Below are 27,115 nucleotides of genomic sequence, written 5' to 3' on the forward strand. Positions count from 1 at the left end.
GATATGCTCCTGACATCACTAAAACTACATCCGATCTCATGGTAGCTTGTTCCCTTTCTTATTGTTAAGTCACAACGTTTTGTAACAGATAGTCAGAGTAGCAGTTAAGAGTGCTGGACTTGAGCCTGGGTCTCCACATATCATAGAAGCTCACTGGGTAATGACCACGGGCCAGCTACTTTTCCTCAGCCTAACCTACCTCACAGTGTCGTTGTGAGGATAAAGAGGGCGAGAAGAAAACAATGTAAGTCGCTTTGGGTCCCCATTGGGGAGAAAGATGGGGTAAAATTAAACAAGATTTTAAAAAAATACATAAGGACCAGAAACTTCCCCACTAATGAATGAAACATTTTCCCTCCTCTCATACTACATATGTGATTCTCGTTTTCCAACAAGCCATTTCCAAATTATTTTTACAGCATGGGCTACAGTCATGTCTACAAACACCACATATGTGGTTCAACCATATTACTAACATGCAGGACTATGTGGGGTCTAACCCAGAACGGCTTGACAGTCGGGGCATCTTTCCTAGTGGTAACATAACAGGTTTTTCTGACTATTTAGACATCAGAAGGAATGGTTAAAAGTATCTGTCTGAAAAAACTGTTACATTGGCATAGAGCCTTGAAATGCCCAACGTAGGTGCATTCTTGCCTCCCATGACAACTGGGCATTCAAGTGCCCCTCAGCAGCTTGTGCCAGGATGCTGAGAATGGCGTCTCCTCCAGAATCTCCGTTTCAGTGGAATGAGGAAACCAGCAGCACCCACGGCAGACTGGCTTAGGAGAACATTTCAGAAAAAATATAGGAAAAAGCCTCCCTAACTATTTGCAATAACAGCAAGTTATCCAAGTGTCTCTGCTAATATAACTTCTAAAAATATTTTTAGAATGCTTTTTTTTAAAAATATCAATTTGTTCTTGGTGTTAACTTTTTATTGCCTTTGGGGAGAACAGAGCTACTTGCACTTCGTTTCTGCTTATTAATATACTGTTCTATGGCTTGTATTGTATGGCAAATAACACATCTTGCTAGGCTCCTCCTTTTGGAGAAGAAATTTTCATCCAATGTCTGAATAATGGATAAATTCTGAATATTCTGCCTAGAACGCAGTCCTCTGAAGACGGACTGGTGAAAAGAAATATGGAGATTAATGGGTAATCTCATCAGGCTGCTATCTCAACTAAAAAGCAAGATCATCCCATGACATAAAATACGCTGGTTAAATACTGTTGATCAGTTTTTAGAATATAAATACACTCTGAGTTGCGAGGCAGGACATGGTGAACAGATTTCAGCCTTCCAAAGACAGCTCAATCACATTCCTCCCCTACACACACACAATCTATACTCAAACTATGACCATTTATGCACTGAGAACTTCACTACCCCAGTTTCTGTGCTGGAGCACAAACTGGGGGTGGATGAGGTGCACCAGGCCAAATTCAGGAAGAGATGGGGCAACCTGCCACGACTAAAACTCCAGCCTGCAGCCTGGCATGAAACCTCCAGTGCATAAACGGTCTATGAGATTTACTGTCACATTGCCCAAAACACTTTTGAATTCAAACAGCAGAGATGTCTTCGGAAGAGAAGAGAAGGAGGAAGGTGGCATGTTCAGGCTCAGCAAGAAATGGAGAACACAGACCAAACATTTTGTCTTTGATTTCTGAAACCATACCAGGAATTTTGTTCTTCATTGTTGTTATTGCGGTGAAGTGGACAATATGTTTTGAAGCTGCTGAAGCTTCTGTTTTACTCTGATTTTGGTGTAATGCCAGGACTATTTACTAGCTGATGATAGAAATCAGCAGTTTTATTTTGAGAACGGCAAAAGACCTCATGCTAAACACACACATTCCTTCCCATTTCCATCTGTTTTTAACATTAAGACAGATGGGCTGTAACCAGTAAGCGTTAGGATTTACTCTATATTCCCAGTTGGTCTCAATGTCCATAATATACAGTACAAGTATTCTTCATATTTACCCTGCCTCACCTTCCCTCCATCACATATAAAGTACACTAGAAGTATGAAAAGCAAAGACACATTACAACTGCTTGGATTAGGAGAGCTACATTTACTTGTTGAGAACTACAGGTCTTTTGGAAAGAACAATTCACTCACTCTTAAAGGTGTGCAAACCACCTCCCCTTCCCACACAGTAGGAACAATACCTGGTCCAGGTTGTGCCCCCTTTATTTAAAGATGCAAGCCACCAGCTCTAGAACAGCAAGAACAAGAAGGTTCGTCCCCCCCCCCCATAATCATTTGGGGCAATTATCTTCTTTGGACCGTTTGCCCATCACTCATATCGTATTTCTGGCATCATTGCTATTCCACAAATAATGTTTAAAAATGCCGTAACGGCTGATCAGTTATTGCTTCTTTAGATATATGACATAAGGCCTCATTTACATTTCATTAAAAAAATTTCTGAGTTAAGCATCAAATAAGAAACCAGTATTCCAACATTCAAGTAGAATTCTTAGGAGAGAATTGACATGCAATTGGCAGGCACTGAACCATTTTCAAAGAGAACTAATCACCTTTAAGGCCATATGCGGTTTGGGCCCAGTGTATCTGAGAGACCGCCTTTCTGTCTATACCCCCCAAAAGAGTCTTACGCTCCGCCACCTCCAACTGGCTACGGATCCCTGGCCCTAGAGAAGCGCATCGGACCTCAACAAGCGCCAGAGCCTTCTCGGTCCTGGCCCCCACCTGGTGGAATGAGCTCCCTGAGGAGATCAGAGCCCTGCCCGAACCTCCACAGTTCCGCAGGGCCTGCAAGAGGGAACTCTTCCACCAGGCATTTGCTTGTGGCCGACTGACTCAGAACACCTGCTGGTCCCCCCAGACGCCTGCCCACGACTCTCCCAAAGTTACTGTTAATTGTTATTATATTATAATGGTGGTTTTGTTTTGATTTTTTTTAAGTTGTTTTGATGTTATAGTCTGCATAATGTTTCATGTAAGTTATAATGTTCTGTGTAAACCGCCCAGAGCTGCAAAGAAATGGGCGGTATAGAAACATAAATAAATAAATAAATAAATAAATAAATAAATAAATAAATAAATAAATAAATAAATAAATGAATGAATGAATGAATGAATGAATGAATGAATGAATGAATGAATGAATGAATGAATGAATGAATGAATGAATGAATGAATGAATGAATGAAATATGAGATTCAACCCCAGGAAAACTTCCATCTGTTGGTGAAATTTAATGAACCAGATGAAAACCTAGGCACAAAACATCCCCCAAATATATTACAGAATATGAAGTTTATATAGATTGGGAAGGTTACCAGATCAGTAAAGCCTCAGCACAGTTAAAACACTATGGACCCCCAAGTCATACTTGTAAGAATGGGCTCTTTCTCTAGGCAAAGTTATCTTTTGAGCTCTGTCACCCAGCTGTTTTCATTATACTCCTCTATCCAGCTCTGCACAAGGTGCTCAGAGCAGGGCTTAGGCACATTTAAGAATAGCTGACCAACGCACATCTGGAGTCGACTAAATTGTCCCAGATTTCTTTCAGCCACAGCCTTTGATTCAGAATGGGAGAGCAAAAACAGTTCTTCCGGTTGTCAATATGCTCCATGACAAAGAAAAGCCTACCAGCGATTTAAGCGGCTTAGGTTAGATCATTTGTGAAAAATGCAACTGTGCCTACAATCCTTGGATTCAAAACTTCTCTTCTGGAAATGGAGAGAATACACAAATGACAACACCTATTACAGAAGCAAGAAAGCTCTGTTTCCCTTCCCATTTCTCATATTTTAACATGGTACTCCTTCTCATTTTAGATTAGAAATTCATTTTTCTGCAAGCCATTATGAATTTCCAAAGAGGAACATTTATTGCAAAGCAAACGGACTGCTCATTTCTACATGTCTCCCATAATCACAAAAATGGATAACATCCACCTGTCTTGCAAATAGCGGTTTGCCAGCATTCAGGGAAAACATTACTCTAACAGGTGGGCCAAGTGATATCTTGAGCCTCCTGACAGTAAATAGATATGATTAACAGCCACACGGCTTCATTTTACTGAAGTCTGATCACTTATTTCTTTGGTTCTCACAGAGCTGTTCCCAGCACTCAGCAGACTATTCATAGCAGCTGTTAAGTGAAAATTTAATGAGTGCAATTTCAATAAAACAAGAGGGATTTTACCTTCTGTGTCAGAACTGATTAATAGTTTCCAATGAGCTTTTGCTGGGGCCAGGACACTGATGGCAAACCAATGTTAATGGGACTGTTATGAGACAGCAATTATTATTTGGCCATGTGGAAAGAACCTGGTAGTATGATCAAAGCCTCCACTGTTCCCAGCACAGCAAATGGACAACCCATTCCTTCCTGCTCCTGTCTTATGATACTGCTTGGAACACCAGGGGAGCTGACGGTCAGTAAGTTTGACTGCCTATACCAAATGCAACTGGAAACAGGAACACTACACTGAAGCCCTGTTGAATTTTTCAGACAAAAGGTACACTAGTGGAAGTGGACTTACCCTCACCAGCACCTGAGATCCCTAAAAAGTTGGTACAGGATTCTATTGGATACTCAAACTAATGGGGTTCAGGGGGCTGAAATGAGGAGCAGAATTGAGCAAAGTTATTACTGTAACAACCGAGGAATAAATCCACTGTTTATAATAGCATCCACAAGAAGAGGTACCCACCCACCCATCCCAAAAGCAGCATCTCTCAGATGTTTCACCATAACACCATTTTATACAAAGGCAGTATTTCTGGACCAGGATGGAATCACTATATTTTTATTTATTTTATTGATTTTAGTATTTATATACCACTGCATTCACTGCATTCAGACTCACAGCAGTCTACAATAAAATAAAAAATCAGTCCAGTCCCCTAAAACCCCTTAAAATATAACAATTAAACATGAACATTAAGGGCCTTTTCGCACGGGGATCTTTGTTGCAAATTGTTTGCGGAATGAAAAATCGCCATTTAAAATAGTGGAATTCGTCGTTATGCATACCTGCCTTTGTAGTGGAATCAGTTGCGTTTTTTAGCGTTTCCCACAGGCTTCCGGTCTCGGCAGAAATCGCTAGAAAGGAAGCGCTATTGCCAAGCTCGTCCCGCCCCTGGCCGTCAAGCAGCCAATGGGCAGCCGTTAGCATGCTCCCAAACAGCCCCTTTCCCTTTAAGAAAGGTTTTTAAAAAAAAAAAACAGACCCATAGCAACGAATCTAGGTAGATTCGTTGCTACGGAGAGACCCATCCAGCTGCCTAATGTGAGCTGTCGTTTGATTGTATGATAGTTTGCACGCTGCCTCGAGTGATAAAAAAAAAATCCCCCCCCCCTCTCACGGGCCCGATTTTCGGCTGAATTTATGTGTAAAAAATAAAGGGACTTTATTTCAGCAAACGGGCTTTTATGTGGTTTGTGCTTAGTGACTAAAGGTGAAGGACTGAAGCCAGGGAAGCCTCTAAACAGAAAGAGGCTCGCTGGTGCGTTTATCCCCGCTCGCTCGGAGAAAAAAAAATGGCGATCGCTTCGCCGGAAGTTTGGAGGAGAGAGCCAGGGGGAGGGACTTTGAAGAACCAGCAACAATGGTAACGCACAGGTCTTTAGCGCTACTGTTGCAGATTGGTTGCAGGAGTGTATCGCTATCCGGAGGGTGAATCCACTTTTCTGGATTCCCCTGAAAGCGCTACAACGAAGCGCTTTTTGCGGGTCGGTTTCAGGATTGTTGCAGATTGTCTACGACGTCGTGGGTTATGGCAAATTAGTAGCGTTTCCAATTAGCAACCATTGTGCTATTTTGAAGCCGTGCGAAATGGCCCTAAAAGATGGCGATATAGAGTTTTCAGGTTGAAGGACATGGCTTTCAATTGGGAGAAAATGGGGGGGGGGGTGATGAACAATAGACTATTTTCCTATTGGCTGTACCTTTTGCAGAGCATACTGGTATGCTGAAAAGCCTGATCTAACAGGTGAAGACCCGTCAGCTGTAATACAAGCAAATGAAATGATTTTCAAGCTGGCGATGGCAAATAACAGTTTATTCCACTATAAACAATTCCTCAAACTTCCAAAACATCAAAACAAACTCCTAGGTATTTTTTCATTTTCAGTATCTTCATCAGTAACGTAAGATACTCTTTAACCTTTAATAATAAGTCCTCTTTAAATGAATTCTTATCATGTATCAGAAGGATATGACCTTAATCCTATGGTAATATGTATGTTTCCAAAAGTTTCTATGGTATCCACTATACAGAGGTCTACAAATATTACCAGCACCAAGTGTACACAAAGAGGAGAAATCTATCTAAAATTAACAGAATATAAGATAGTATATGGAAGAGTGTTGAGACAAATTAGCTTTGAACATAAATTCCAGGAATAGTGCATTGAGTTTCAGCATTCATACACCCTTGTCATGGCCTGGATGGCCGAAGCTAGTCTAATCGTGTCATCTCTTTGATGGAGAATCACCAAGGAAGTCTAGGTTTGCTATACAAAGGCAGCCAATGGCAAAACACCTCTGAACATACCTAGCCCTGAAAGCCCTTTGAGACTGCTGTAAGTAAGTTGTGATTTGGTGGCATTTTTAAAAAAGACATTGTCGACCACAGTTGACCCTGAACCTCTCATGTCCTTCCACTGTCCTTGACAAAATATTTTAATTTTGCAGATACAACAAACATAATTTGCATTGCTCATTACTGAAGAATTTGGAATTATATAGAACAAATGTTGCACTCAGCTTTAGCCACAACTTCCAAAGTTTACTACAAGGAAGAGAACAGCTGGGCACTTTTGGGATGTGTGTGTGAAGTCATTTTACCCCTCAAGAATCAAGTCACTACATCAGTGGGTTTTACATTCATGTTCTAACCATCACTGGAATAGATGTGTCAGTGTGGTTAGTAATAGACAGACAGAGCAGGCGGCAAGATTAAAGACCCTTGAAGAGTCCACACCCTTGACTCTGGTAAGGGTAAAAGGAATTTCCCCACATGCAAGATGCTCTTTCAAGTATTTCTGCATATTCAGTCTAATTGGCATGTTTTCTGACCAACCTGGAGAGACAGTTAAAGTCTGCCCAAAGCATTCTAGAAACAACTGAAGGGATGACAATAAGATAGCCACCAATACTTGTTTTCTGAACAAGATACACTATGATTGTTTTGTATTCTAATTCAGACAGACCTAATTTAGTGGTTAGGATAAAAGACTCTTTTTAAATGATCTTATTTCTAATCATCATCCACATTTCACAGCACAAACCACCATCAGAAAAGGTACCAAAATTTCTAGTAGGAAACTCAACATAATTTGAGATGAATATTGTTTTATGTGATCTATGGCAAGACTCATTAAATCCTTTTACAGATGCAAGTACAAAGAATGCATTTAGCAATTTTACAATGCAAAAGGCACAGGTCAAACACGCCATTTGAGGGTCCAAAGCATAACTCTTACTTGAAAACGAATGTAAAATACTATATGCTTAGAAATTCACGACATTCATATTGGGTGGGGAGGGGGTGAAAAGAGGGCAGTGGTCTTAATTCATTAAGACAGATTAATGCACCCACCCACCCTACCCTCCCAACTGCATAAATGCTATTATTACTTTCCTTGATTGGCTGCCAACATGATATAAGTCTAAGAGAAGTGAACATTTTCTATCGAGACAGAACAATAAACGGGTTTCCTTGAATACAGTGGTTCAGGAATCCAAGTTCCTGACCCCAAATGTTTTACTAGTGGTGCTCCATGCAGTGGGGAACAATCCGAATGACATCTGCTGAAATGCGGGTGATTTACGATATAATTGGTTCTGCATATGTGCCAAGAGTAAAACTCCTAAGCCCCACAAAAATCAAGATTAATTACCGATTAACATACCAAAAGGGAACACTGCGATACAGGTGGCGCAACAAGCGCTCTCTCTTTTGCAAACTTGTGATTAAGCAAGTTAGTCCCGAGGTCATGTTGAGCCTGGTGCATCTTCCAAGGCACTCTCCCTGGGATAAAGGGGAAAGTGCTACTCGACATTTTCACTGCAGACTTTAGACTTCCATAAACAAATGTTAGGCAGTCCCAGGGACGGGGTGGGGAGAAGAGACATGTTAAAGGAAATGCTTTAGAGCCCAATCTTGGCAGTGTTACCTGTGTTATGTAGATAGAAAATTGCTGATTATTCATCCCAGCCTCTGTATGTAAGAAAAAAATGGGAGTCCTGAAAGCTACATTTATCCACATTTCAGATTAAGTCAATTAGTTCCTACTTTTTTCCCCATACAGGGCATGTGTGTGTGTGTTAGACATTTACACAGCTGCGATCACATTATGCAATACACAAACAGAATTCAGTAGCATTTGTAAAACTCTCAAATTATAGTTATCAAATAAGAAAAAGTGCCAAATGTACGTTAAACCAGAAGTGTTCTGGGATCTCTGGATTCTATGATCCGCCCTCTTTCTCCGACATAGAATCATAGAATCATAGAATCATAGAGTTGGAAGGGGCCATACAGGCCATCTAGTCCAACCCCCTGCTCAACGCAGGATTAGCCCTAAGCATCCTAAAGCATCCAAGAAAAGTGTGCATCCAACCTTTGCTTGAAGACTGCCAGTGAGGGGATAGCTCACCACCTCCTTAGGCAGCCTATTCCACTGCTGAACTACTCTGACTGTGAAAAACTTTTTCCTGATATCTAGCCTATATCGTTGTACTTGAAGTTTAAACCCATTACTGCGTGTCCTTTCCTCTGCAGCCAGCAGAAACAGCATCCTGCCCTCCTCCAAGTGACAACCTTTCAAATACTTAAAGAGGGCTATCATGTCCCCTCTCAACCTCCTTTTCTCCAGGCTGAACATTCCCAAGTCCCTCAACCTATTTTCATAGGGCTTGGTCCCTTGGCCCCAGATCATCTTCGTCGCTCTCCTCTGTACCCTTTCAATTTTATCGACGTCCTTCTTGAAGTGAGGCCTCCAGAACTGCACACAGTACTCCAGGTGTGGTCTGACCATTGCCGTATACAATGGGACTATGACATCTTGTGATTTTGATGTGATGCCTCTGTTGATACAGCCCAAAATGGCATTTGCCTTTTTTACCGCTGCATCACACTGCCTGCTCATGTTTAGATTACAATCCACAAGTACCCCAAGGTCTCGTTCACACACAGTGCTACCTAGAAGCGTATCCCCCATCCAGTAGGCATGCTTTTCATTTTTCTGACCCAGATGCAGAACTTTACACTTATCTTTATTAAATTGCATCTTGTTCTCATTTGCCCATTTTTCCATTGTGTTCAGATCTCGTTGAACTCTGTCTCTATCTTCCGGAGTATTTGCCAGTCCTCCCAATTTGGTGTCATCTGCAAACTTGATGAGTAGTCCCTCCACCCCCTCATCTAGATCATTAATAAATATGTTAAAAAGTACCGGGCCGAGCACCGAACCCTGAGGTACCCCGCTACTCACCTCTCTCCAGTCTGATGAAACACCATTGACAACAACTCTTTGAGTGCGGTTCTCTAACCAATTCCCTATCCACCTAACGATCTGAAAATCCAGACTGCAGTCCTTCAACTTATCCATCAGAACATCATGGGGAACCTTGTCAAAAGCTTTACTAAAATCCAAGTAAATGACATCAACCAAATTTCCCCGATCCAGCAAACCTGTTACTTGGTCAAAAAAGGAAACTAGGTTGGTCTGGCAGGACCTGTTGGAGACAAATCCATGCTGACTTCCTTGGATCACCAAATTGTCCTCCAGATGTTTGCAGATCGCTCCCTTTAATATCTGCTCCATTATCTTCCCCACAACAGAGGTCAGACTCACTGGTCTGTAGTTTCCCGGGTCATCCTTCCTCCCTTTTTTGAAGATCGGAATAACGTTTGCTCTTTTCCAGTCCTCCGGGACATCTCCAGTCCTTAAAGAGGTCCCGAAGATGATGGACAAGGGCTGTGCAAGTTCTCTGGAAAGTTCTTTGAGTACTCTCAGGTGCATTTCATCTGGACCAGGGGATTTGAACTCATCCAGTGCAGCTAAATGCCTCTCGACCACCTCTCTATCCATGTTAACCTGCCACCCAGACACTATCCTTTGGCTACAGCCATCTCTAGATGTGCCTAAACACTTTGACCTGTGGGAAAAAACAGATGTAAAATAGGCACTAAGCCTTTCTGCTTTCTCTGCATCTTTCGTTTGTCCATCCGCACCCAACAGCGGGCCTATTGCCTCCTTTACTTTACGTTTGCTCCTCACGTAACTGAAAAATCTTTTCTTGTTACAATGGGCTTCCCTGGCCAATCTTAGCTCACTCTCAGCTTTGGCCTTTCTGATGATTGATCTACAGTGCCTAGTAACCTGTAGGTACTCTTCTTTAGAGCTCTGTCCTTCCCTCCATTTCCTGAACATTTTCCTTTTCTTTCTTAGTTCCTCTTGAAGTTCTCTGTTCATCCAAATAGGCTTCTTAGAGCTCATGCCCCCCTCCCAAGCTGTCTTCTCAGATGCTCCCAATGCGTTTGAATTCTGACAAGCAAGGATGACCCTCTATATTTTGTGAGACAAATAATGAAAACAGCTAACTTCAGTATGCCCTTTGAAAAGTCACAGAGAATAGGATTTTGTATTTATTGGGTTTGGCTTACCCATTGATGTGTACATTTAGGTAGAATCTAGTACTCTTATTATACAGGCATTCCACCTAGAATGTTTCTAGTCCTTACAAAACAAGAATAAGAAAATGTTTGTCCTCTTTCAACCTACCAACTAAAGTCTTCAACTAATTTGGAAATCGTCAGAAAAGTAAGTTTTATTAAAGCAGCAATACAGATCCTCTAGAGCAAGGGTGGCCAAATTGTGGGTCTCCAAATTCCCATGAGCCCCTGCCAGTACATGGACATCTGGAGACCCACAGCTTGACCGCCCCTACTCTAGAGCAAGGATGCCCAGACATGTCCACAGGCACTGTGATGCCCACTGATACCTTTCCTAGCGCTCAAAAGTTCTTAGAATGTAGGCAGGGCCAGGTGAGACTTCTGCCCAGCAGTGCTTCTGATTGGCAACTGGAAATTTGGTTCACTGTGCAGATTGTGGAGGGGCTCATTCTCATAATGAACAAACCAGAATTTTTATCATATCTGAAGTCAACCAATGAGTCCATTTGCAGTTCCTGAAAACAAACATTCTTATTCTTATTCTTATTCTTATTCTTATTCTTATTCTTATTCTTATTCTTATTCTTATTCTTATTCTTATTCTTATTCTTATTCTTATTCTTATTCTTATTCTTATTCTTATTCTTATTCTTATTCTTATTCTTATTCTTATTCTTATTCTTATTCTTATTCTTATTCTTATTCTTAATGATAATGATAATGATAATGATAATGATAATGATAATGATAATGATAATGATAATGATAATGATCCCAAGGCTGGCTTGTGGTGGGTTACAAACATTCAATAAAAATCCCATTAAAACCCCCATTAAAATGGACACAATATCACACTGAAACAGACATGGCAAAATACCACCCCCACCCATCCCTAACTATAGAGGGGAAGGAAGGAGGGTCAGATAACACAGATTGCTGCTTAACACCAGGGGGGCCCCACTGATCTTCCTCACTGCCCCCAGCCTCCATCATAGACCTGGCGGAAAAGCACCATTTTGCAGGCCCTGCAGAACGCCAAGAGCTCCTGCAGGGCCCACAGCTCACCCAGGAGCTCATTCCACCAGGTCAGGGCCAGGACCAAAAAGGCCCTGGCCCCGGTCAAGGCCAGACAGACTTCTCAGGGGCCAGGGATCACCAGTAAATTGTCACCCACAGAATGTAGGGTTCTGTGGGGGGCATAGGGCGATAGGCGGTCCCTCAGGTATGTAGGTCCCAAACTGCATAGGGCCTTAAAGGTCAAAACCAAAACCTTGAACCAGATCCACCTCCACAGTGCACCTCCCTCAGCACTGTCTGGATATGGGCCCTCCACAGTGTTCCTGTGAGAACCCTGGCAGCTACACTTTGCACCACCTGGTGTCTCCAGATCAAGGACAAGGGTAGGCCCACGTAGAGTGAGTTACAGAAATCTATTCTGGAGGTAGATGTCGCATGGATCACCTTGGTCAGGTGTTCAGGCGACAGGTAGGGCGCTAGTAGCCGAGCTTGACAAAGATGGAAAAATGCCTGGCTAGCTACCTTCTTGACCTGTGCCTCTAAGGTTAGTGAGGCATTAATGGTCACTCACAAGTTGCATCCTTGCCAGGGTGGGCAAGCGCACTTCCTGGCCCATCCCCCTACCCCATATTCAAGCCAATTTTCTACTGGGTCAACCAGGACCTATACCAATAACCAAGCTAAAGCAGCTGGAGGCCTTAACATTTCCCTGCTTTCAAGTATAAGTTACATTAAAGAAGAATCAGCAGCCTTTTGTATCAGGAATCCATGGAGAGACGACGACGACGATGATATCCATTCAATTGTGTCTGACCCTCGGTGATTATCTAGGAAAGTATTCTCCATTCGTCTCTGTCAATGACTGCTTCGTTCATTTGGTTCATGGTCATCCCTGTATCTGCTTTGATCGTGTTGAGCCAGCAGATCCTTTGGCGACCATGTTTCCTTTTGCTGTTGACCATGCCAAGCATTAACAATTTTCCTAACAAATCTGATCACATGATGGGTCCAAAGTAAGTGAGCTTTAGCCGTAATATTTTCCCTTCTAATGACATAGTTGGTGTGCTCCTCTCTAAAACTATCTTGTTGGTAACTTTGGCTGTCCATGGTATTCGCTGCATTTGTCTCCAACACTGTCTATTCTCCTCCTGGCTTCCTTCTTCAGGGTCCAGCTTTTGCATCCATAGGTTGTTATGAAGAATATAACAGCATTGACTAGCCGGCACTTTGTATTAAGGCTGATATCCTAACTCTTCCATATTTTGTTCATGCCTAACATTGTGTTCCGGCCCAGTGCTATTTGCCATCTGATTTCACGGCTGCATCCACCACTTTGAGTGATCATAGAGCCAAGAAAGATGAAATCATCAATTGATGAAATCATCAATACAACGTTCTCATTGTCAATCGTGACTTTGGTGCTACTTCCAGTATTTGTCATGAACTTGGTCTCTATGATATTGAGGTATAGTCTCATTTTTTTACTTTCTTCTCACTCACATGGTCAGGTTCAAATATCATTTATAGCTTCCCTGAAAGCCTTTAATCAGTTATCTGTTTTTCCTAGCAGCATCTAAAGATTGACTAGAGACAGTAAGTGATGTCTGGATAACCAAGCAAGTTAAAGGTAGGTTATCTGTCAGTCCCATAACAACACCTTCATTCATCACCCTGACCTGTATAACCCAGGCAAGCCCGATCCTGTCACATCTTGGTAAAAAAACAGGGCCAACACTGGCTAGTATTTGGATAGGAGATCTCCAAGGAATGGAGCTCCTCCAAAGAACACTAAGGTTCTTGATGCAGAAGCAGGAAATAGCAAATCAACTCTGAATGTCCCTTGCCTGGATGCAAGGCAATCCTCAGATCACCAGGTTACACTACACACAAGCCATATGATAAATAATAAATAAATACCTTCATTCATCAACCACTGTCCTCCTTCTCAATCCCAATCTGAAGATGTTCCAATCAGATGCAGCTTTCATGTTATCCAAAATTAGGCAAAGCACTTGACTACTAGAATTTTGTTTTGATCTACCAGTCCTAATCATTCATAAGGGACAACAAGCACCATTTGCGTTGACAAATGCAATGACTCTCACAATCGCAGCTCAGAAACGTACCTCAATAGCTCTCATGTCCCTGAACTATGACTTGTGGAAGTCATTTTAAGTAGGAAAGAATTGTACAGAAGGACCAAAATAGTAGGGTTATAGTAATTTAACTTCTCCCAAACAGTATTTCAGCTATTCCAGAAGTGACAGACATTAATTGGAAGCAGCTGCAGGGTGAAAATAACTACTTCTTACAAAATGATTCATTCTTTCATAGATAATTACATATACTTAGGTGAATCAATAATTTGGGCAATTTCATAATTTAAAAAAAACTTTTGGGATGGAGTCAAGACAGGCATCGTGCCTTCATCAAAGGAGTTGTCTCAAATACATATCTGGTCCCGTTGGACAGGGAACTTCTTTTTAAAGAGGGAGACACCCTAACAATCGCAAAAAGGGATCCAAACAAAGAAATTAATTTGGTAAAAGAGAGCAGCCAGCAACTGAACCCATTTTTGCTAGATGTATACCTCTGCATTTAAACTGATTTCTACCTCTACCCAATGTTAAAGTTCCTTTCAAATCTAAAATGGAAGAAAGCATTTTGAAACATTCAAATTGTAGTACTTTGTTTTGTTTTTAAATTTTTATTTTTGTTATATATAAAGCGTCTACAAAAAAGTTGAACAGAAGAACTGAAAAACCAGCTAGGAAAGCAAATATTATTACATAATAGAAAAATAATATAGTACTATCTTAAGAAACAGTATATTCAATCCCCATCACATTATCAATTATTCTTGGTCCTAACCTAAAAATTAATACTTCCTATCTTTCTTAAGAAAGTCCAAGTAATAACACCATTGTTCGTCATATTCTTCAAGTGGTTTCTTATTAACCATGTTAGTAAGTCTTGCCATTTTGCTAGGTCTGCTAATTTGTCTAGCCATAGAGAAGTAGTTGAAGTCTCCGTCTCTTTCCAGTGCTTTGCCCACACCAACACGGCCGTAGTTGCATGAAAGAAGAAGATTCTGGAAGAACTTGGATGAAAGTTTAGATTCAGGATTAGGTGGGAACCGCATTTTCAGTATTTCCTGTAACACCATATGTATTTTGGCCCAGTAAGTTTTTGCTTTTTCACAATTCCACCACATATGATAAAAAGAGCCAGTTAATTTATTATATTTCTAGCATTTATTATCAAACCCTGCTGAGACTCTTGCAATAACCTTTGGGGTGATGTACCACCTATAAAATATCTTGTACCAATTTTCCCTTAAAATCTAATAGTTTGTTTAGGAATTTTGGACCATACTCGTTCCCATTTTTCCATGGCGATAGTAAACCCTAGGTTTTGCATCCAGGCTGGTCTCCTGGGGCCGGTAGAAGGCAGGGAGGCTGCACCCCACCTTGGGGCATGCCATGGGCTTCTCTCAGCCCCAGGAGGCCGGCACTGGGGCCAGGAGAAGGAAGCCACCAACCCTCTCACCCCGGAGCAGTGCGGAGCCTTCTTGCAGCCCCAGGAGCGGCCTCGCCGTGTCCACGACGTGGCAAAGCCGCTCCTGGGGGCGGGAGAAGGCAGCAACCTACCCTCACCCCCACCCCAGAGCAGCGCGGAGCCTTCTCCCGGCCCCAGGAGCGGCCTCGCCATGTCGGCCAGCGATGCGGCGAGTCCGCTCCTGGAGCTGGGAGAAGGCGGCAAGCAACCCCCGGCACCCCGGAGCATCACGTGTGCTTGGTTGGGGCCCAGGAGCAGGCTTGCCGCGTCTGCAACGCGGCGAGGCTGCTCCATGGGCCGAGAGAAGGGCTCAACGGACGGGGCCCTCCCCCCCATGGGCAGTGTTCGGAGGGCTGCAAAGGAGCAGGGACGCCGTGTCTTCAACGCAGAGTCCCTGCGCCTTTCTGAAGCAGGAGGAGGATCCGGTGCAGAGGACTCTCCTGGTGGGCTGCCAGTTCAGTCTGAGCGGTGAGTCCCCGTACAGGGCTGGGGATTCTGGGCCAACCTGCCAATGGGGAGCCGCGCGGCAGCTTGGCCCTGGATGGACACTCGGAGGGCCTAATCAGGAGCCGCTTTGCGGCTCCTGATTGGGCCCTCCAAGTTTTTACCCCAGACAGGGCCCGCCATAACTCCTCCCAAACAGCCCTTAGCCTTTTATTTAATCCGCTCCACAGGAGCGGTTTAAAGATGAGGGCCAGAGCATTTCATCGAAGCTGTGCTTGCTGTCCACCTTTTCCAATGCCCACTCTCTTGCAATTGGATCCACTATCCAATCTGCCACAGCTGTTAGTATGGCCGCATGTAAGTATAGTTTTAAGTTTGAGACACCTTGTCCACCTCTCTTATCATCTTGTAGCACTTCAAAGGCAATTCTTGGCCTTTTGTAATTCCAAATAAATTTGTTTATCTCAGACTGCCATTTGTTCACCATAGAGTCATTAACGCCTATTGGTAAGACTTGAAAGAAGAAATTAAATTTCGGTAATATTGTTATTTTCATTGTGGCCATTCTTGCTGACCACAAAAGATTCAAGCTGTTCCACCTCTTAAGATCCTGTTGAATTTGTGACCAAAGGTTACCATAATTATCTGCCAACAAGTGTCTCTGAGCAGTTTCCAATTTGAACTCCTAGGTATTTAACCTTCTCTGGATTAATCTCACACCTTAATGTTTTTTAATTACCTCTACATTCAAATCAGACAAACCAAATAGCATGACCTTAGTTTTAGACATATTTACCCTGTATCCAGAATATTTTCCAAAATTATTAATTTCTCCAAACAACATAAATTGTAATACTTTGGAACCCAAAATTTTGCTCTTATCTCAGAAAACTTAAGTGTCCCAAAGTTTTAAAGATGCTAATAATTCCCAAAAGGGAAAGTTTTGCCCTCATAGACAATGGCCACATATGCAGATGCTAATGCATGAATTGCTCATAATCACTTCTGTGGTAAGACTGCGAAAAGATTCACTTCTATTCCTGTAATGCTCAAGGGTTGCTTGCTTGAAGTTTTCAGAAGAACAGTTCTTCAAGCTGATTTACATCTGCCTATCCAGAACTGAACTATAAACATTTGTTATAGAAATTCATAGTATGGACACTGCTACTTCAGTTAGAACGCAAGCCTGTATAACTTTGACTAACCTTTTCTGGAAGGCACTTTTCTGTGGAAGAGATCTCGTATAATGGTTAGAGTATCAGACCTGTTTACTTGTCTGCCTTGTGCAACCCTAATTGTACACTGCTACAGTTTGGTAGAAATGGCACTGTATTTCATTATGATAATTCCAAAAAGAGAGAGGGCTCTGTATCCTCTCCTTGTTGGGGTAAGGAGGACAGGCTGTCTGTGGCTCCAGGTTCTGAGTACTGGTAGGATCCCTGTGATCACAGTGCTGCAGGATTCTTTCAGTGTAGTTGTCAAGGGAGCACTAACACTATATTTACAAAGGAACTCACCACAGCACTTTCTCCATTTTTAATCTTGTTAATATGAGATGCTTTAGAAATGCTCTTTGAGGTCCAGCATAAAATTAGTTCATTCTTCTCTGCTGCTTACAAATATTCTGTAATAAACAACGGCACTTAAAGTAAATATTTCCATCTTTCACATGTAGCCTTTCCCCTTGGGAAAGAAGTATTTCCATTCTGCTAACATTTCCAGGACGTTTACATCTCTTACTCCAGTGGCTACAATTTAAATATGTAACCTGGGGAAAGGGGACAGTATGAGGTCTGTCATTCATTCTTCATTTTCTAATAAATGAGCCCCATACACATGGTGTGGATGGATAAACAGAACTGAAACATCTGTTTGAAGGTATGACCTATTCACACCAAAAAAAACCCTTCTCAATTCTTGTTGCAGAAATAGGCCTACCTCATCCTTAAGCGCTTGAAAATATACTTGTGATGTCTCATTCACCACACCACCTACCCCCTACCCCTCAAATTATTTTTAGCCCCAATAACACCAATTGTTTATGTAACTGGAGAACAGACAGGCTCTTCTTGCAAAGTGATTTAAAGTCCTCCAGTGCTAAAAGTAAAACAGAGAACAAAGACATTAATAATCATCTCATGGAGCATCCTTTGGGAGTAACTGAAAAATGCAGTGCTTTGCAATGTGTTGGCCTCATTTCCTTGCTGCTCCTTGCTATGCACAAAGAGACTCCCTTTCCTGCACATATGGAGAGTACTAGAGAAAGAATTTACTTAGGGGCCATTTTCAGCCATTCAGTCTTCCATCTGCATTTATTACATTGCCCATGTCAGAGAACTGATACTTCCAGAATGCCTAAATTAAGTTTGACAAAACAGACCACATCAGAGAGTCCCCACCCCAGAAAAATGTAACAAAATAAGGGAAGGAGAAATCACAGAAGTACCTAAGATTTCTGGATTAGAAATATACTGGTCCAAGAAGCTGGAGGTCTACTTGCTAATACTATGAGATAGAAACGTCACAAACAGGTACCAAGGGTCAAGAATATGAGTAATTTTCCAAAACTACATCCCCAGTGACTATTATTATTATTAATAATAATACATTTATACACCACCCTTCCCTACAACTCTTAGACAATGTCAGCTCCTAGAACCCATGGGAGCTCTCAGCACCAATGGGCAGCACATTCTGGGGAATCAAAAAGAAAAAGCATTAGCTTTCAAGTAAGCTGCTCAGAACAACCACATATAATGTGCTCTCTAGAGCCAGAAGAAGTTGTATACATACATTCTCCTATCATTTACTAGTAGGTAAAAAATCTAACAACTATTTTCAAAGCTACTACTTATGCCAACGACCATCAAAACAAGCTGGTAACAGTGCATTCTATAGAACGTCTGACTTTTCAAATGTTTCTCAAACATACCCAACACACAGTTGTCCATGGGTTTTTTTTAAGAAATGGGAAAAAGGGAGTCTTGTACATCTTAAAATGACAGAACAGATTTCACAAATCAACAGCTCTGGTCAATATGGGACCCCCTGTTCCAAAGTGAACCTATAAAACAGAAGATAAATATTTTATGAATATTTATTTTAAAAACCGAGGACAATATAAAAGGTTTTTTAAATAAAATATTTGCCACTCTTCTCCTCAAAGTATTTTATTCCAAATAACCTCTACTAATTAAAGGAAAAGATGAAGGATGATATGGGGAGGGTAGATTGTGACCAACAAATTAAGTTTGCATGAAACGGCTGTTCGTTCAACCAACTATTTTTATTTCCAATAAGAATAATTAAAGGATCTTGAATATATAAATCACTGGGAATTCTTGGTTGGACTGCTTTTCTGCTTACTTCTAATGGTTGGATATAGAGAATTTCAGCAAGATCCTAATTTGGGTTTCATAATAAACCATCATGGGGTTCAGTTCCCTTCAGTATCAGCCCAGAAGTCTAACCTAAAATAAGCCGGAATTAAATATATATATCTGTGGCTTGCTGTGATTGACAAGCTAAGGAGGGGGAGGAGGGGAGAAGTTCAGCTTGTTTTCTTTTGCAACCTTGTCAGGAACCAAGAGAGCCCCAACAGAGCAAAGGGAAAACGTGGGAGGAGTCTCCCCACAAGGAGGGCTGCAAACGCGAGGTTTACCATCCTGCATTTGCAAGCAGGAAGCCACTCGCCATTTTAGCCCTCCATGTGGAAATGGTCCTTCCTGACTGGAAGATACCAAGGTTCTTTCAAAGGCATCCTTAGAAGGTCTTACAGCAAGACCTCCTTGGCCAGTACTTCCATCTTGAGATCAATCATTACTTGATGGGTTAGCTGAGTGGAAGGAAAGACATATAGCAGCAGAGGTGGCCAGTTGCAGCTTATGACATCTACTCCTATGGCCTGTTGAGACTTTGCTCATGAGACCAACCAGGGTGCTGGGAAGTTTTGATCCAGCATTAACAAGTCCTCTATCACTTTGCCAAATCTGTGACATATCTATTGAAAAAACTGCCTTATTCAGCAGCCATTCTGCTTGGTTTAAGTTCCTCCCACTGACCCAGACAACTAAGGTATTGTTCTACTATATGAACAGCCTTGATCGATTTCACATGGGTCTCTGCCCTCTGCATCAACAACTTGGATTTGGCACTCCCCTTGATAGCTGACAAAGGATTTGGAAATTCCCAACATAAACAAAAAACCCACTTATTAACTTTATTTTAGTCGCAGCTGGAAGAATACTAAAGGGCTTTCATTGGATAAGTGGAATGCAAAATTAAGGAATATAGAAGCAATAAAGAAATTAACAAATAGATTAATTCAGGGGAGAAAAAAGATTAAGATCATTTGGAATAGCTTTATAATTTATTTAATGGAACCTTCAGGATATAGCTCATTAAAAACATTCTTGAATTGGATAGAGACCCTTATCTGAAAATTTGACTACGGTATTAAATCATTATATTAGACAAAATTATCTTTCAAAAATTGACATAATGAAATTATGTATAATTATAGCCAACTTGGATGGAAGCTCTCCCCACTCCCTTTATTTTCCTGTCCATTTCCTTTTTTCTTGTTTTTGGTCTATATATGTTTTTTGTGTTTTCTTTATTGGTTGGAACACCACCATAACATGATGGTATTATCCCTATATTATATGAGGTTATCAGATAGTTTTGAGTTGTTGGCTTTTTTTATTATGGTATTTTTCTTTGTTTATAAAAAATGTTTAAAGCCTTATTTAAAAAAAATAGAAATGTAGGGCTTCGAGACAACTCTTCCTTAGACCAAATGTCCCGAGCCATTCTTCCCTGTGAGCAAGCCCCCAGTCAGAGAAGCTGGCAACTAAAGTCACCATCATCCTCTTTGGTTGCTGAATCAGAGTTCCCTCCAGAAACTATTAAGAGTACATACACCACTGTACTTCCTGTATCAAGGATCAATGTACCTGAATTAGCTTGAATTGTGTGTGGGCTATGAGATCCTGGAAAAATAGAAGGGATCTTTACAGTGGGAGAACATGGAAGTCGGACCACAGAATCACAACCTGACAGGATTCCATCATTCTCAACAGACCTGTCGAGAACATCACCTCTACTTGGGATCAACTTATATCTTGTTTTGAAAACAGGATCATCTGCATCTCTTCAGTCCTAATCAGTGACTATGATGAAGCGGTGTCTATAAACACTCACTGTAATGCAGAGGCTTGTGTTTGACAGACCAATGGATTTATTATAAGTATTGTTTTTCAAAAAAATATCCTTAGACTATTACAATGCAGATTATATTAGTAATTAGTAAGAACTTCAATATTAAACTTCCCTACCTCAGAAAATAAATTCACTACTAGAAGGCACTTGACTTAATGGACAAGATTACTCACTACACCACAATCCACATTAAATGCTTTTACCATCAATTAAAATCTAAATGAAAAGCTCCATTTAAAAATCAACAATTAAACAATTAGTGCTAACTTATGACAAGGGACAAACTTATTCCACAAAACATCAGGGCAGCAGCTTGACTGAACTGGTTGCAAGCAAATGCATTTTTTTCCTAGTTACAGTGACTAAATTTCCTTTCCCTCGGTAATTACTATTAACAGAAAGCATGCAAAAACCTTCCTGTATTTCCAAAAACAAATCTCTTGCTAATGTCATTAACCATCATTGCTATATAAAGCATTTTACAGGATACAGCTGAGGAATAATTATTTTTTCTCTTATTGAACATGTTTTTGGAAGGAAGAGGCCATATAATGCTGATGAATTTAAACCAGCAATTCGTTTTGAACCCCCATTTACAGCAATCATTATATTTGGACCTTATTGTTAGAATTCTTTAAAATTTACTATAAGAACTGTTTAGTTCCCCAGAAACCCAAATGCAAAAGGCTGGACTCAGTCGACTTTTTCACTCAGTCACCCAATTCTCCTCTTTACACCAACCTATCACACATGCCTTTCACCCAACACAGGTCGCATGACTCCAAGAGTTATTTGGGTAGCCTTTAGGTAGTCAAAGAGATCCTCTCCTCTCCCTTTTTCAACAGCAGAAAGACTTGATTGGGTCCAACCTAATTCTAATTTTTCCCTCTTCTTCCTCCGTGAGATAAAACAGGCAGACGGCCACAGTTCAGAAACATGGAAAAGCATTCATGGCTCGACTAAGCCATAGGAGTCCCGGATCAAAACTAGTCCTTGCCTCTAGTGTTACAAAGCACCAGATCTAAACTTTCAGATGGCTGGGTGTATTCCTTAATCCTAAAGATTACCTAATGGTATCACTGAAGCAGAAAACATGAAACTTCAAGCTCATCTCAAGCTCAAAGTTCAATTCCCTATGTTTGTAAAAGTTAATGTTTAAAAATAAGACACCGGGCAAGTATCACAAGCACACCTTTAAATAGCTTGCTGGCATACTTACCCATAAAGAGATCATCCCCAAAGGAAGCAACTCAACCTGTTTCTTCAAGAAACAACTGGCAAGCATCAACAAACCTTCCTACAAACTGTTCATCTGCTGCTCTTGGGGCACTAACTTGGCAAACAAAATTGTTCCTGAGGATAGCATCTTCACCCAAAATCTCAACCTATCACCAGGCTACCACCTCCAGGACCTACTTTTGTTGACTTGCCAGGATATAACCTCAGGGATTTATTTATGCCCTTCTGCAGAAAGACTGAAGATGCTGGGCAAGAAAGGGCAAAACTTGTGTTTCAAGGGAACTCTGTTGGCATGGATGCAGCAGAACATGGCAATTTATGTTTACACCAAATGGTCATCCATCCATCCATCCATAGCTAAACCGATTCAGACTTTAGCCACTCTTGTCAGAATTCTTTCATTTGGGGAGTGAGGCAATAATCCATTCAATGAAATTGATAAGACCCAGCTAATGCTAAAATGATAAAGATTTGCAAATGAAGTAACCAACCGTGCAAATCAGAAACAGCATTTAGGAAGCACTGGGGCAACAGCAATAGTCCTCTTTCAGTATACAATTAATACCAGCAACCAATAATGTCTCAGACACTGAAAGGCGCATTGTCCAAAGTATTTCCTATTACAAAGCACAAGTTAAGAGTGCCTAACTTGAGGTTTTATTTCTTAAATGTCTTTATCATCCTGAATTACTGTAAGTAATTAATACCAGCAGCCTAATGACTCAAGGCTTTTGTGGTTGCTGAATTCCAAATACCCAAATAGTTCCAGTAACACCTCAGGGCACCAGCTCACTCAAGGATGCAGGCTTCTCTTGTTGGCTGTGTTGCATATCCTCTTGGGAAAGCATTCAGAGCCTTCCAAATGGTCAAAAGCCATTTCAAGGCGTTCACAAGGATACAACTCCATAACTCAACACATAGCAAACTCTTAGCCTTTGACTTGCAAGTCACATACAGGCACAAAAGAGGCCAGCATTTCCATAGTTCCTTGAAGGAAAAAAAGCCAGCTGTTTAAGAAAGCCAATTAACAAACTAATTAAAGAATGGCAGATTTCTGTTTAAAAAGGCACCGCTTTCTTGCCACTTGCAATGATTCATTAGCACTGATATGAACAGACATTTCCTTAAGAGTTCATTTATAGTGAGGATTTTCAGATTAGTGTTCTAAACTGGATGTTATTCATTGTCAGCCCAATTTTGAGTAAAGTGATACAGGTATTTGACACAGAAAATGTCCTCCCATTAATGAGACATTTATGAATCATGATGGTTATTTCAAACTGTGTCATTTCCCCCCCACCCTTTTCTCACCATGTGATCTTCCTTGGAGGTCTTTTTTTGAACAGTCTAAACTGAGCGCAATAGGGGTCGCGATGGGTCGGATATGACTTTGCACCTAACAACAACAACAACAAACTGAGCGCAATAGCACTAAACCAACATAGCATTTCAGTGTTATAGCAGCATCACTGAGGAGTCAATAGAATCAAGGCACTGAAATGCTATAGCTCAATTTAGAGTGTTTTTTAAAAAGGGAGATTACGTGCCAAAAAGGGCAAGGAGCGAAGTGGCATTGTAGGAAGCACTATGGACATTTTAAACAGCAAACCACAATGATTCAGAAGTGCAATGAAAACAGAAGAAAGCAGTTTCCCTCAAAAGCAACTCAACCATGCGTGAACAGGTAAACAAGTTCTGCTAGCAGCTGGTTACTAAAATGGACTACAAAGGCAGTTTGAAAATGGCCATTGTTAAACACCACAAGTATAATGGGAGAAAGCACTGTTAACCTTTTTCTTTCGTGGTCATGGTTTCATAAAAGCCAGCAATACAGAGTTGAATGAGGCAGCATTTAAGGTAGCATTTCCCTTGCTACCATAAAGGATTCAAAGCAGAAGTCTTAATTACAATAGCTACCAGTGCAAAACTAGGTCCTTACGTAAATATCAGATGCTGCTATCCCTGCTCCATTCATATCTCTCTCTCTCTCTCTCTCTCTCTCTCTCTCTCTCTCTCTGCTGTCAAGTTACAATGCAAGAGATGGTCAGAACTGGTTTGCTATTGCCTGCCTCTGCATCATGACCCTGGTATTCCTAGGAGGTCCCCAAACAAATACCGTATATACTCGCATATAAGCCAAGTTTTTCAGCCCTTTTTTTAAGCTGAAAAGGTCCCCCTCAGCTTATATGCGAGTATTTAAAAAAAAAAACAGCTTCCAGACAAGACTGGAGAGCAGAAGGAGGAAACACCCCTAGAGGAAAGAATGAAGGCAAGAGGGGTCAGAGGGAGAGAGGAGAGAGGAGGAGGAGAAGGGTGGGAAGAAAAGGGAAAAAATCCTACCCAAAACAGGGGGGAGGAAAGGAGTAAAAGCCACTATCCAAACACCACCCTTGGCTTATATGTGAGTCAATAAGTTTTCCAGCATTTTTGGTGTAATTAGGTGCCTCGGCTTATATTCGGGTCAGCTTATATGCGAGTATATACGGTACTAGCCAGAGCCCACTTTTCATAGCTTCTGAGATCTGACAAAATTGGGCTAGCTTGGGCTATCCAAGTCAGGGCTGTCATCTCTACTACCAAGTATTATCTGGAACAGGATTTGACTCATACACCTTCTTGAACAATGCTGGATAATTAGAATTTGCTTTGAAGGAAAGCAACAAAATGGATTCCCCTTATATGACTGATCTGTTTGTTTTGATGTTCACTTCCACAAGCAGATGGCAAATACTACCGACAAAAGAACCATCATCTTCTCTTAGCCTGCTCCACAAACTCAGTTGACCAAAATTAACTAGTAATAGGAAGACCCAACCACCACTGTCAACTAGAAACAAGCCTCCAGGCAACCAGGTAGTGACTATGAACTCTGGATTTGCAGCACATCCCCCAGTTGCATGAGTTTTGCCTTTTAAAATATCCATTAGCATCCTAACACCTTTAAACTGAGTGAATGATAATCAGTTGGAGTGCACAGTCCTTCCAGGAGCAGAAATTCTGCAAAAGGTTCTATAGCTTGATTGTGCCTGATCAGAATCCTATAAAGCAGTGGTCCCCAACCCCCAGTCCAGGGACCGGTACCGGTTAGTGGATCAGTTGGTACCAGGCCATGACACCTCCTCATCCTCCTCCCTGGCTGCTGTCTCAGGGGCTGCCCTGCCACTCTTCTGCCGGCTCACCTTTGGTGTTCTCTGGTGGCCGCTATGGCTAGGGCTCCCCCTTGACATGGTACTGCGCAGCTGCTACTGGCAGCGCCCCCCAGCGGGCGGTGGGAAGTCAGGGGTGCTGGTGGGAAAGCAAGTGGAGCAGGGGCTCAGGCGGCGGTGGCGACGTCCCTCGGAAAAAGACTACCCCCCCCCCTGGGCCTCAGTAAAATTGTCAAGCGTTGACCGGTCCCCAGTGACAAAAAGGTTGGGGACCACTGCTATAAAGAAAAGGAGCCAAGAGGTTATGTAACCTCCACGCTGCAAGTGTGGTTCATCTTTAGAGAGCCAGTTTGGTGTAGTGGTTAGGAGTGCGGACTTCTAATCTGGCATGCCAGGTTTGATTCTGCGCTCCCCCATATGCAACCAGCTGGGTGACCTTGGGCTCGCCACGGCACAGATTAAACTGTTCTGACCGGGCAGTGATATCAGCGCTCTCTCAGCCTCACCCACCTCACAGGGTGTCTGTTGTGGGGAGAGGAATGGGAAGGCGACTGTAAGCCGCTTTGAGCCTCCTTCGGGTAAGGAAAAGCGGCATATAAAAACCAACTCTTCTTTATTTACCTCTTGTTTAAAAAATGGGGGTAGGAGGTCCACATAATTTTCCTTCCCTTTGGCTTGCTTTCTCTTTTTTAGAGTTTTATAATCTCCAAACATATGGGGTTTTAAACCAGGATTATATAAACCATATTATAAGGTCTAATTAGCTTTTTAAAAACATGGTTTACAAAATTCACTTTGCTAGTCAACAGGAATAGTAATTTTTGTGGAGTTATCAGCAAGACCAAATACATGCATTAGAAACTAAGGAAAAGCTGCCTCAGGGTACAAAGATTAAATAAAATCTGTCCAATTACTAGTAGGCAATAGCAACTTTGAAATGAAGAAATGACTTAGGCAAGAGGTACATTTCAGGCTTTCTTGTTGGCAAATAGAAAATATTCTGTCTTCTCTGCAGTTAGATATTAATGCAACCCTCTCCCGCAACAGACCAGATGGACCAGATCTTCGTACAGGTCACACAGCTGGCAGCACTTCAAAGTTCTAGCTCTGGCCTACCATACCGTAAGAAACAAAAAAAGCTGGAAAAGCTACAGATTGCTCCCACAGGACCATTTTAACAATTGAGTGATACAACATGTTTCACTAAATCTATTCATCAGTGTGATTCAGTGTAAAAAAATTTCAGTTTTTCAGACACCGACAAACAATATTAACACCAAAAAATCAAATTACAGTGCAATCCAAAATGCGGAGTCACTCCAGTCTAAGGCAAGTGATTTCAGTGGGCTCAGACTGAACTAAAGCATCTGCTGCTAGTTAAACAGAAATTATTTGTTGCGAGTAAAACAAAATGCTGGCCTTCTGATCATCAGCTGATGGTTTAAACTAGAAAGGAAAAATATCAAAATGACAGAGGAAAGGGCAGACTAAAAATACAATAAATGACAACAACAACAATAATGAGAACTATACTCAATGATGCCTAGCCAGAAGGCATGTTGCAACAAGGGGCGCACACTGCAAAAGCAATGCAAAAGGTTGGCATTAATTTTGGATACCAAGTTTGGGAAAAGTCTGCTTTTTGTCATCCCAAAGTTTCTGGACCGTTGCTACCATTCCAGGATTGGGGTAGTATACTTGGGTCCCAAAACCATAAAGCCATTTTTCCCACCCACTCCTGGAGGGACCAGGGGAGGGAGGAAGGAGGCTGGCTGGCTGGCAGGCAGGCAGCCTCAGCAAATGACTGTTAGTCAGCA

At 41.6% G+C, this 27,115-nt stretch overlaps 1 protein-coding gene and 1 long non-coding RNA gene across 6 annotated transcripts in view; both read right to left on the reverse strand.

Moving 5' to 3' along the window:
- Positions 1-27,115, reverse strand: part of STX8 (syntaxin 8) — a 135,899-nt gene that overhangs the window by 74,115 nt on the left and 34,669 nt on the right. The window lies entirely within an intron of this gene.
- LOC143832708 (uncharacterized) lies at positions 14,330-24,251 on the reverse strand. 2 transcript variants are annotated; one of them, XR_013229374.1, is made up of 3 exons: positions 21,783-24,251; positions 17,211-18,757; positions 14,330-14,791 (listed from the first exon to the last, which is right to left on the reverse strand). It is a non-coding gene; the product is annotated as an uncharacterized LOC143832708 (long non-coding RNA). The 2 variants fall into 2 exon arrangements; XR_013229375.1 differs by having other exon boundaries at positions 14,348-14,791; positions 17,211-17,317; positions 18,626-24,251.

The sequence above is a fragment of the Paroedura picta genome, chromosome 3 (assembly GCF_049243985.1).
Source record: "Paroedura picta isolate Pp20150507F chromosome 3, Ppicta_v3.0, whole genome shotgun sequence".
Taxonomy (NCBI): Eukaryota; Metazoa; Chordata; class Lepidosauria; order Squamata; family Gekkonidae; genus Paroedura; species Paroedura picta.